The sequence below is a fragment of the Lissotriton helveticus genome, chromosome 3_1 (genome assembly GCF_964261635.1).
Source record: "Lissotriton helveticus chromosome 3_1, aLisHel1.1, whole genome shotgun sequence".
Classification (NCBI taxonomy): Eukaryota; Metazoa; Chordata; class Amphibia; order Caudata; family Salamandridae; genus Lissotriton; species Lissotriton helveticus.
In genome coordinates, this window is record NC_136061.1 from 26,796,388 (window position 1) to 26,807,777 (window position 11,390).

Genomic DNA, 11,390 nt, shown 5'->3' on the forward strand with positions numbered 1-11,390 from the left:
AGGCAAGGGTGAAAAAAATAGGGAAAGACCACCCTAGGGCTGACAGGTCTAACAGGTCTGCACTCTAAGTCCCATTGCTTCCTTCAAGAAGGATTAAGGAGTGGACCCTTTGCAAGCTACAGGTTAACTGAGCCCACCTGCATGTTCTGCACCAAGATGGCCCTAACCTGGAATGCATCCAGTGGACTTTTAAGGATTTGGCCAGGTGCATTGTGGTATTTGTAGTACTAATATACCCCTTTCCAACAAAAACAAAATGTTTAAAAAAAGTGTGTACCCAGTCATCATATCTGACTCTACTGTCCTTCAAATAATTTGTGTATAGACAGGAACTACAGTAATAGCAGTTCCTGTCAATCTAGAGTGCTGTCCACAGTCCAGCTGACAACTCTACATTTTTTGTGGGTGGAGGGCTCTCAGGATGTCAGTGGTATTGTCCTTATCCATCCTGACTGGGTTAACTTCGTCTTCGGAACTCTGAATCTACCTCATCGTTTTTTTATTTACTTCGGTCATGGGATTGGAATGAAGCCTCTTAAATATACTTTGTAGGTCACTTCATACGGAGCCCTAAGCAATTGTTTACATTTTGATAAAATCATCCTAAATATTAGATGCCCCTATGTTACTGCAATACCACTTTTCCATTTCTGGTTTTTAGATTTACAGTTCATTGTTTTCAGGTGTTTTAGTCTGATTTGTCTACTTGAACCAAACCAGATGAATAATTCCAAAATGCACAGGTTTGTTGCAGAAAAAGAGATGTTCTCATAACACGGTGTCTTTTGTTAAACCTATATCTGGCACCTGTACATTCCCAAAGCTTTGTGAGTAAATAGCTTTAGAAGAGTAAATAGCTTTAACTAGTCTTGCAAAGGTTCTGATCATCTTCCTTTTTAGTCGCATCTGCAGGTAAACGTAAAGAATTAAGAACATTTTTGGAACACTAGACAGCTCTATGAAGGGCCTCCCAAGTTGCCATGTCTTGGCCCACGGTGTCATGGGGTGGCATTCTGTGCCATGTCTTTGCCCACCGTGTCATGGAGTTGCATTCTGTGCCATGTCTTGACCCACGGTGTCATGGAGTGGCATTCTGTGCCATGTCTTTCAAAATCACTTGGAATCCTTCAAATGTTTGGGACTTTTAAACTTAAAGGTTAGTGCCTACATCTCAGCCAGTTTTAGCACTAAGGACCTCATGTTGCAAAATCGCACGGTTTGTGACCACACAAACACTTATTATGCTCAAAACCCTTTTTTATGAGTTGGAGATTTCTTTAGACTCGTAAAATGGCGTTTGCATTAGTTTCTGAATTGCAAATAGGAGGGTTCATGAAAGGGGTTTCCTTCCTCCCTTTTCCAATTCAGAAAGGAATTGATTGATAAATTGAGACTGCAAATCTTGTTGCAAACCATTAATGAGCTAATGGCCTTTAGTTGGGGTGGCAACTAATTTGCAAAGGGAAGGCGTCCCTTCAGGACGGATGCCTCATGGAGCTTTTCAAAAAACTGCAGGCCAATTATGCAAGATCTCTACTATTTAGACAGCGACAAGACAAATATAGAAGTTTTTCTGCTATTTTCACAGCTGCTGGACAAACAGGCAGAATCTCTACTTTTCAGACAGCAGCCACGTAAATATTTAAGTTTTCCTGCTATTCACACAGCTGCCAGATGCCCAGTGTAGAATAACTACTATTTAACCAGCTGCAGGTGAGGTGAAGTTTTTCTGGTATGTGCAAGGCCTCCAGCCACACAGTGTAGAATCTACTTTTTATCCAGCGGGTGAGTAAATAGTGAAGTTTTCAGCTAATTGCATGGTGCCAGCAGCACAGAGCAAAAGCTCTACAATTTAGTCAGCAGTCATGCAAATATTTAGGTTTCCTGCTATTTGTACTACCACCAGAAAGATAGTGTAGAATTTCCACTATTTAACCAGTTGTCGGTTAAATTATGAATTATTTCTGCTATTTACATGACTATGAGCCGCACAGTTTGGAATCTCAACTGTTTAGCATATGGCCGGGTAAATGGTGAAGTTTCTCTGCTTTTTGCACAGCCGTCTGCAAAACAGTCAGACTATTAGTTAGCCAGTGGCCGGGTAAATAGTGAAGGTTCTTTTCTATTTTCAACGTTGCCAGCCAAATAGTAAATAGTTTCTACTATTTAGCCGATGGTTGAGTAAATAGCAGAAAAAAAATCACTATTTACCTGAAGGCATGGTAAATAGTTGCTAACATTTATTAATCATTGGGAAGCAGGAGGGACATGCCTGTGGGCGCAGGTAGGCCTCTTTATTAAGAAGTTCAGATTTTCCAGTTTAGTTTTGATCATTGCCAAAGAACGTTCAACCGTTTATATAGCGGTAATCTGCTTTTCAAGGGTGTGTTTGCGTCACAAAATAGCTGGGACCATCATGTTCAATGCAGCTGCTAGTTCTTACCAACTTGTTTGGTTACTTTGAATTTGGTCGTCTTCTGGGGATATGATTTCCTTTGAGGTTTGTAAAAAATCGAATGCACTTTATTCAAGCGGATCTTAATCTATTATTTGATAAGCGATTGGCTCTGTGGTCTGATGGAGTGACGGGGATGTTTCGTTAGCACCATAGTATTTAAGCCTACTTGGACCGTTGCTCATTTTCATTTACAGTTTGGGTGTTTTTATTGGTCGCCAGCTCTGATATCCTGAGGGCTGGGCATCCTGGTTTTGATGGACCATGTAAGGGAAGCTATTGCCTTGTAGCATCTGTATAAGCTAATAATACTAACATGTGAATATAGAGATCTATTTAGCTGTTAGTCCTAGTGGCTTTCAATTTATCATGAACTTTTGAGGGACTCCATTTCACTTTTTATTATGGGGGCCTGAAATATATTACATATTTTGGGGATTTTTTAGATTTGCTCCTGCAGGGGTATTGATAGAGGTTTTATCAGTATTGTCGGTCTCCTGAGGGTTTAGCTTTGTGTGAGAGGGTTTTATAAATATTGGGACAGATGTATGAAGCATCTGATTAATGATTTCATAATTGCGACAAATAGCACCTCACAATTAGGAAATCGCTATTCAGAATGCGCAATAGTATTTGCATCAACAATTTGTGAGCCAGCATTTGTTTGAGGCGCTACTTAGGTAATGGCATTTTGAAATGTCCTAAATTGTGAATCCTGTCAGAATTAGTGGCCGCCGTATTTTGTCATAGCCTGATGACCTCACAACTGAAAAGTGATGCTCAATTGGAAATAGCAGAGTGTGCCTGCTGGAGATTGTGGACAGTATCCAAACAACATCGACCTGTGTGTGTGTGGCATCCACCCAAAAAGACATCAAATGTCAAGAAAGGACACAGAGAAGGAGGCTGGGGCCTGGAGACGCAAAATATAATATTCAAGACAAGAACTGGAAATATTGACAGAGCAGTGTGCTGGGCACCAGGACAAACCTTTTGGGAAATCATCCCTCACAGTGCCTTTATCACAAAAGAATTAAATATGGAAAGCAAATACAGAAAACTCTGTTGGTGTGATGCATAGATCCATTGAGAGAAATCAGAAAACGATGTTAAGGTCTCAGATCATGGACAAACGAGAAAGTTGCAAACTGTCTAATTGAGGCTTGAGCTACTGGAGTAGGTCCGCCACTCCCCAAAGCAACTGCGATAGACAAACGAGTAAAAACTACTCTGAAATCAGGTCAGTCAATGGATTCAGTAAAATTGATGCACCTGACATTCCAGGAGCCTCTCTAGGGAAGTATAAGACAGCTTTGTTGCATACAAACATATATGTGGTTAGGCAGCATCAAAACACTTATACATCATAAGACCTTTTTAATTCTTGTGTATATATAAATAGGGAATGTAATCCACATAATAGTGCACATTAAAAAAACAGTCATTGTTCATTGTGTATGATGGTAGATGTAGTGAACACATTAACACATTAGCTTGAGTACAACACATTTATTAATTATGATTCAATTTTCCAACAGATATCCAGTCTCATGGAAGTGTTGCGTCAGAAGCCGAGGGACATGTGAAATCTCACTGACCAATTAATCTTTATAGCCAGGGCACAGCACTCTAAGCGGAATATATAAATGACAGAGTCACAGAGCATACACATTTAGTGCAGGAAGTGTGTGGAAGAGACACACGGCTGTCACCCAGGATATTGTAGGGAGGCTAAGACAAATCCGGTCGATGTGGAGCTCGCACTCGCCATGTTGCCAACACACAATCCCAACAAATTCTGGGAACTGCTCATAGTGATGAAAATGTGCAACTCGTTGGAGGTTTGAAGGCGCCAATACTTAAGGTTCAGTACCTGGAATGAAAAGACAAAGATGAAGAAAATCATTACATTTGGTTTTCAAAAAATTCAACGTCCTCATGCTTGAACACAGATATCCATGAAGGAAAAGCTAGACATTTTATTTGTCATTTGTTATTTTTGGTGTGCTTAGGGTAACAACACACATGTTATACCTTTTATTTTATAATATTATATAACACATATATTATACCTTTTGTACCTTATCGTTTACATTTTGTGTAATAGAGTAATGTTCAATCAATCAATCAGGGTTTTATAAAGCGAGCTACTAACCCGTGAGGGTCTCAAGGCTCTGGTGGGTGGGGTGCAGCTCCGGATCAGTCGAAGAACCAGGTCGTGAGGTTCTTCCTGAGGGTGTGCAGAGTGGGGGAGCGTCTGATGTTGACTGGGAGTTTGTTCCAGGTCTTTTCTGTGATGTAGGAGAAGGCTCTTCCGCCTGCTCTCGTTCTGCGGCTGCGAAGGGTCTCAGCCAGGGTGAGGTCAGTGGAGCGGTGGTCCCTTTTGGGTATGTGGAAGGAGACTCTTTCTTTGAGGTATATGGGCCCGATATTGTGGAGGAATTTGAAAGTCTGGGTGAGTAGCTTGAAGGTTACTCTCTTCTCGATGGGGAGCCAGTGGAGGTCTCGTAGTTGTGGGCTCATGTGCTCGTGTCGTGGGGTTCCGAGGACGCGTCTTTCTGCGGTGTTCTGGATGGTTGAAGCTCGTGTAGCAGGATTTTGTTGATTCCAGTGTACAGGGCGTTACAGTAGTCCAGTCTGCTAGTTACTAGAGCGTGGGTGATGGTCTTCCTGCATTCGTGGGGGATCCCCTTGAAGGCCTTGTGGAGGATGCAGAGGTAGTTGAAGCAGATTGAGGAAACGGCGTTGATCTGGCTGGTCATGGTGAGGGAGGAGTCTAGGATGATGCTGAGTTTCAGGGCATGGTCAATTAGGGTGGGTAGGTTTCCGAGGGCAGGAGGCCACCAGGAGCTGTCCCACGCCGAGGGGAGGGTCCAAGGACGAGGGCCTCGGTCTTCTCCAAATTCAGTTTTAGGCAGTTGTCGCTCATCCAGGCTGCAACATCTTTCATTCCTTCTTGAAAGCTGAGTCTGGTGTCTTTGGGGTTCTTCATGAGAGAGAGGATGAGCTGAGTGTCATCAGCGTAAGATACTATGCTGAGCCCGTGCTGTCTGACGATGGAGGCGAGGGGGCCATATAGATGTTGAAGAGCGTGGGGCTGAGCGAGTATCCTTGGGGTACTCCACAGTTTATCTCTGTAGGTTCGGAGAGGAAGGGTGGGAGTCTGATCCTTTGGGTTTTGCCCATGAGGAAGGATTGGATCCAGATGAGGGCTGTTCTCCGTGTGCCGGCGTCATGGAGTCTGGGAGATGGTGGCGAAAGCAGCAGAGAGGTCTAGCAGGATGAGTGCCGTGGTGTGGCCCTGGTCGTGTAGCATACGGAAGTCATCGGTGGCGGCGAGGAGGGCGGTCTCGGTGCTGTGGTTGCTGCGGATTCCAGACTGGGAGGAGTCGAGGATGGCGCTCTCTTAGATGAAGGTGGTCAGTTGGGTGTTGATGAATCTCTCTGTGACTTTGGCTGCGAAGGCAAGAAGGGAGATTGGCCGGTAGTTTTTCAGGTCTGTCGGGTCTGCCGAGGGTTTCTTGAGGAGGGGGCTTGACTTCTGCCCGCTTTCAGTCATTGGGGAAGATGCTGGATTCGAGGGAGGCATTTATGGTCTGGCCTAGTTCAGGAGCTATGGTGTGGCGGCTCTGTGGTAGATGTGGGGTGGGCAGGGGTCCGTGGTGGCTCTTGAGTGGGTGTTCTTCATGGTCTTGGTGGTGTCTTCCGTGGTAGCAGGTTTCCAGGTTGTGATGGTCAGCCGGTTGTCGGTGGTGGAGAGGGGGTTGGCGTCCGGAGTCTGTTCGCTGAAGTTGTCGTAGAGAGCCTTGATTTTCAGGTGGGAGTAGGAGCTGAGCTTGTTGCAGAGGTCCTGGGATGGAGTGATGTCCGAGGCTTCGCTGGGGGGTTTGGTGAACTGCTATATGACGTTGAAGAGTTCCTTTGCGTTACTTGCGTTAGCGAGTATTTTGTTTTTGATAAAGGTCCTCTTGGTGGCTCTTATGCACTGGTGGTATTCGTTCATTGCGTTCCTATAGTTGTTCAGGTCTTCCGTAGTTTTCTTGTTCTGCCAGAAGTTCAAGAGGTGCCTGCAGCAGCGTCTGGCTTCTTGGAGGTCGGTGGTGAACCAGGCAGCCTTCAGGGGGGGTTGATTGACGGGGTGGCGGAGGGGTGCGAGTTTATCAGCGCAGCTGGAGATCCATTGGTGTAGTTCTTTGGCCGCGAAGTTGGCATCGGTCGTGACGGAGGGAGATTGTGGAGGATGGTGTTGTTGAGGTGATCCTCTGTGATCTTGCTCCAGTTTCAGGAGGCGGATGCACGAGGCCCGGGGGGCTCTGTAGATAAGGGTCCCACGTAGCATGGTTCTGGAGCTGGTTTGGATCTGGAGGTGGAGGTGCTCTGTGTTGGAAAAGGAGTCGCTCGTACTGGAGTGGAGAGTCGGGGGGAGCTCTTGGGTGCAAAGGCGAGTCTTCCTCTTGGGCAATGGGGACGGTCCTTTCTGTGGATCTTGTAACCATCGGGGATGGCAGCGGCGATGTCGGGGGCAGAGGTGGCATTGGTCCAAGTTTCCATGAAGAAGGCGGTCATGGGGGGTCTGTTGATGGTGAAGGATTGTCTGCAGTGTCACCAGGAGTACTGGCCATGGGTGCTGTTTGGCGTCGGTCTCTTGCAGTTGATGCTTCTTCTGAGGTCGGCGGATTTGTAGCGGTGGAGGGACGGAGAACCAGGGGCCCTGCTGCTGGCCATGGTCAGGCGCAGACAGGCTTGCCTTTGGTGTGCCTTCAGGATGACGGTGGCGCGGCCGCATAGCATCCACTATTAAGTAGGGGAGGGGGCGGGAAGCGCAGCTGGGAGGTGGGAAGCGGGAGGCAGGAAACCAGCAACAGTGGGGGGGCACAGGGGCAGCAACAGGCACACACAAAGGGGAAAACAGCCAAAAATAGAAGAATTGAGGAAAGAGAGGGTGCAAAAAACATGCAGAATACTGAGAAAATGGAGGCAGAAGGCATAAAAATTGAGGCAGAAGGCAGAAGGCAGCTGGCAGAAAGGGAGACAGAAGGCAAAAAAAGGCAGAAAGTGGCACACGGGCACAATAGAGACAAGAAAGCCTAAAGAGGGCACTGAGGCAGACACGGACAGCAGCGGCCAGCAGAAGAGCAAGGCTCTCCTACTGGACCACCAGGAATGAGGGCTCAGGCAGGAGCCTGAGAGTAGAGGAGGACCTCAACACCTACCAAAAGAAGGCACTTGACGACGGAGCTGCAGGGGGATAGCAGGTCTCTGACCAGGAGGTCTGGGGTCTTTGCTTACATATGTTACCATATCTGAAAGTAAAGCGAGACTATGGTTTACCAACTACAAAGCATATGTATTATTATGCTAAAATGATTTGGTACATTTATAACTTACCCAGTAAAATAATAATTTTTTACATTAGTGAGGCGTCCGCGGCCTTGGGCTGTTCTTGAGTCATCATCTTGTTGAGGTGCTGATGGCTCTTTGCCCTCTTCATCAGACTCTGACTCAGACATCCAAACTTCCAATTCTTTCTCAGTCACTATCTTGTGTAGAATTGCACATGTTGACACCATTTTATGACTGACACACCAATGGAGACATCAGACTTTACTTTTTAAAAGTCCAAAGGTCCTCTTGTACTTCTATGTACAACATTGTGCTGACGCTCAATCCGTGTAGAAGAGTTCAGATAGCAGTCCTAATCCATGGGCTTAAGGAGTAACCGCTTTACCTACAACAACAATGTACAATATTAGCACACCATATACATAGATATATGAGCTTTAAAAATAGTTAAATACTTAAAGCTAATTTACCCAGTATATATCAATCTTCATTTGTGTCTTATGCAGTTACTTTTTATATGCAGGGCTGATACTCCTCTTTTTACTGTAACATTGTGTGGCTGATTTCCTTGATTTTCTACAGCAGCAAAATCCGCATCATTTTTCGTCTGTTAGTCTGTTCATAGCTGCATGTTGTTCTTATATATGCCGAATCATTTGACGAAGACAATAAAGTTCATTGTTGAGGTGGTTTATGGATCTTCCCTCAAAGGTCCAGGCATTTTCAAGGGGGTTAGGCTGGTTTTTCTTTTTCTCTTTGGTGTGCACTGTAGGCATACTGTTGGATAGCGATCAGGCTCCAGGCACGAGATTAGAATGTCCCACTTGGCAAATGGTGATTTCCGTAACATAATGTAGTCAAACTCATGTTTGTATTTTAATACAATTGTTTTGACTTTTCTACATTTCTGTGCAGAAAAAAGCTGTATTTTATTGATTCTTCAGAAATCAATAGTGTATCAAAAAGTCTCAAGCTCTGGGCTTACAGCTGGTGGACTTGTTGAAGGGGTGTTGATTTTTCTTCCATTTCACCAATTGAGTGCTCTGGGGCCTGAGTGCTTCCACAGATTGCTTCCCTGTCTTGTGCTGTCAGTGTGCTAATCTGGCTGGTTATTTGGAATCCTCTTCCATCAAGGACCTCGGAGACTCTCCTTGTGCGTCAAATGAAGAGAGGGCTCTTCTCCAGATTTAGCTAGCATTTTTCGTGGGACTGATGAGGACTGAGGTAGTGCTGGTGTATTTTGATGAAGGTTTATCGCACTAATTTCTCTGATTTCCTTGTGCTTTATAATATGGACTTACTTACAGGAGGTCCACCTGACTCTTTTTTTCATGGTTGAGTTGTATCTTCCTTCCTATTTTGGGATCTTGTAGCTTGTGCTCATGTGGAAAGTCTTGTTAAAGTGTCAATACTTTCTTAACTTTTCCATATCGCCCTGAAGATACTGGTGGAGGTTGGATATGGAATGTTTCCCTTCAATATCATGCTCTAATTAAGGTGTCAGATCACAGCTTTCAAATTATTATATGCATAGGGTTGTGGCTCAGTTACTATGTGTTTTTATTTTCCTATGGAAGGGAGGGAATAACATTTCCTTTTTGGCTAAAAGCAGAGTGTGTTTTGATTTCATATCAACATTGTATTTCTTTGCTTTTGAGTCACTTGTCTCTTATGCAATTCTTTTTTTAAAGGCCTAAAGGCCTAAAGTCTTTAATTTGTCATTCTGCAACTGAATTCCTTGATTTTCTGCTGCAGCAAAATCTTGATCTTCTTTTGTCTGTCTATAGCTGCCTGTTGTCGTCGTATTTGCAGACTCATTTGCCAAAGGCAATAAGTCCATTGTTGTGATGAGCAATGCATCAAAATCTTAAAGTCCAGACGTTTTCATTGGGTTTCGATTTTTTTTTGTGTTGCACTGTAGACATATTGTTGGAGAACGATCAGGTTCCAGGTGCGAAATTAGTATGACTCTCTTGGCAAAAGTTGAGTTTTGTATCATAATGCAGTTAACCTCATCTTTGTATTTTAATACCAAAGCTTTGGTTTTTCTCCTTTCCGTGCAAAACAAAGTTATTTTTTTACACTGATTGTCCAGAAACTTTTTGGGACATTCTGGAAATACCTCAGGAGTTTCAGAATGTTGTCTTGGTTCAAGTAATCATGTGACCTCTGTAGTTGTATTGTCATTCTAATAGAATAACAAAACTCCGAAGCTCTGGGTTACAACTGGTGAACTTGCTGAAATGTTGTTGATTTTTCTTTCATTTTAGCTATTGGGTGCTGCTCGCACAGATTGTGTCCCTGTCTTGTGCTGTCAATGTGCTAATCCTGCCGGTGGTTTGGGATACTCCTTCCCTTAAAGAGCTTGGAGGCTTGTAAAGTTAGTGCTGTCAATGTGCGGGGGATGAAGAGAGGGGTAGACTCCAGATTTAGCTAGTGTACTTTGATGGACTGGAGAGAACTGAGGACAGTGATGGCATAGTTTGATAAAGGTTTTTGCACTAATATTTTTTCATTTTCTTGTACTTTGTAATTGGGATTCCCTGCAGAGCCTCATAGTTTGTGATGGACATAGTTTACAGGAGGTCCACTTGGCTCTTTTTTTTTAAGGTGGAGTTGTCTCTTCTTCCAATTTCATTTTTTAAATTTCCTTTGAAAAGGAGTGTTTAACATTTGTTTTTTTGCTTAAAACTCGGTGTGTTTTGATTTGATATCAACATAGCATTTCTTTGCTTTTGAATCGCTTGTCTCTAATGCAATTCATTTTATAGATACAGGGCCTGAAGTCTTCTTTTAATTTTTCATTGCGTGACTAGATACCTTGATTTTCTGTTGCAGCTAAATCTTGATCTTCTTTTGTCTGTTTATAGTTGCGTGTTGTAGTTGTATTTGCAGACTCGTTTGCCAATGGCAATAAGTACATTTTTGGAATGGGTGATGGATCTTCCACTAAAAGTCCAAACATTTTCATTGGGTTTCAATTGTTGTTGGGTTTTTTTGTGGTGCACTATAGACATATTATTGGGGAATGATCAGGTTCCAGGTGCGAAATTAGCATGACCCACTTCTCAAAAGTTGGGTTTTGTATCATAATGCAGTCAACCTCATCTTTGTATTTTAATAACATACTTTCGGTTTTTCTACTTTCTCCTTTCTGTGCAAAAAAAAGTAATGTTTTTATTGATTGTCCAAACGTTTTGGGAGATTCTGGAGATACCTCAGGAGTTTCAGAATGTTGCCTTGGTTCAAGTAATCATGTGACCTCTAAAGTTATATTGTCGTTCTAATAGAATAACAAAACTCCCAATCTCTGGGTTACAACTGGTGGACTTGCTGAAAGGTTGTTGATTCTTCTTCCATTTTACCTATTGGGTGCTGCTGGGCATGACATTCACACAGATTGTTTCCCTGTCTTGTGCTGTCAGTGTGCTAATGTTGCTGAGGGTTTGGGATACTCCTTCCCCCAAAGAACGTGGAGACTGGTACATGTTAGGGCCATCCATGTGCGAGGGATGAAGAGAGCGTTATACTCCAGATTTAGCTAGCGTTATTTGATGGACTGGTTGGGACTGAGGACAGTGCTGGCATAGTT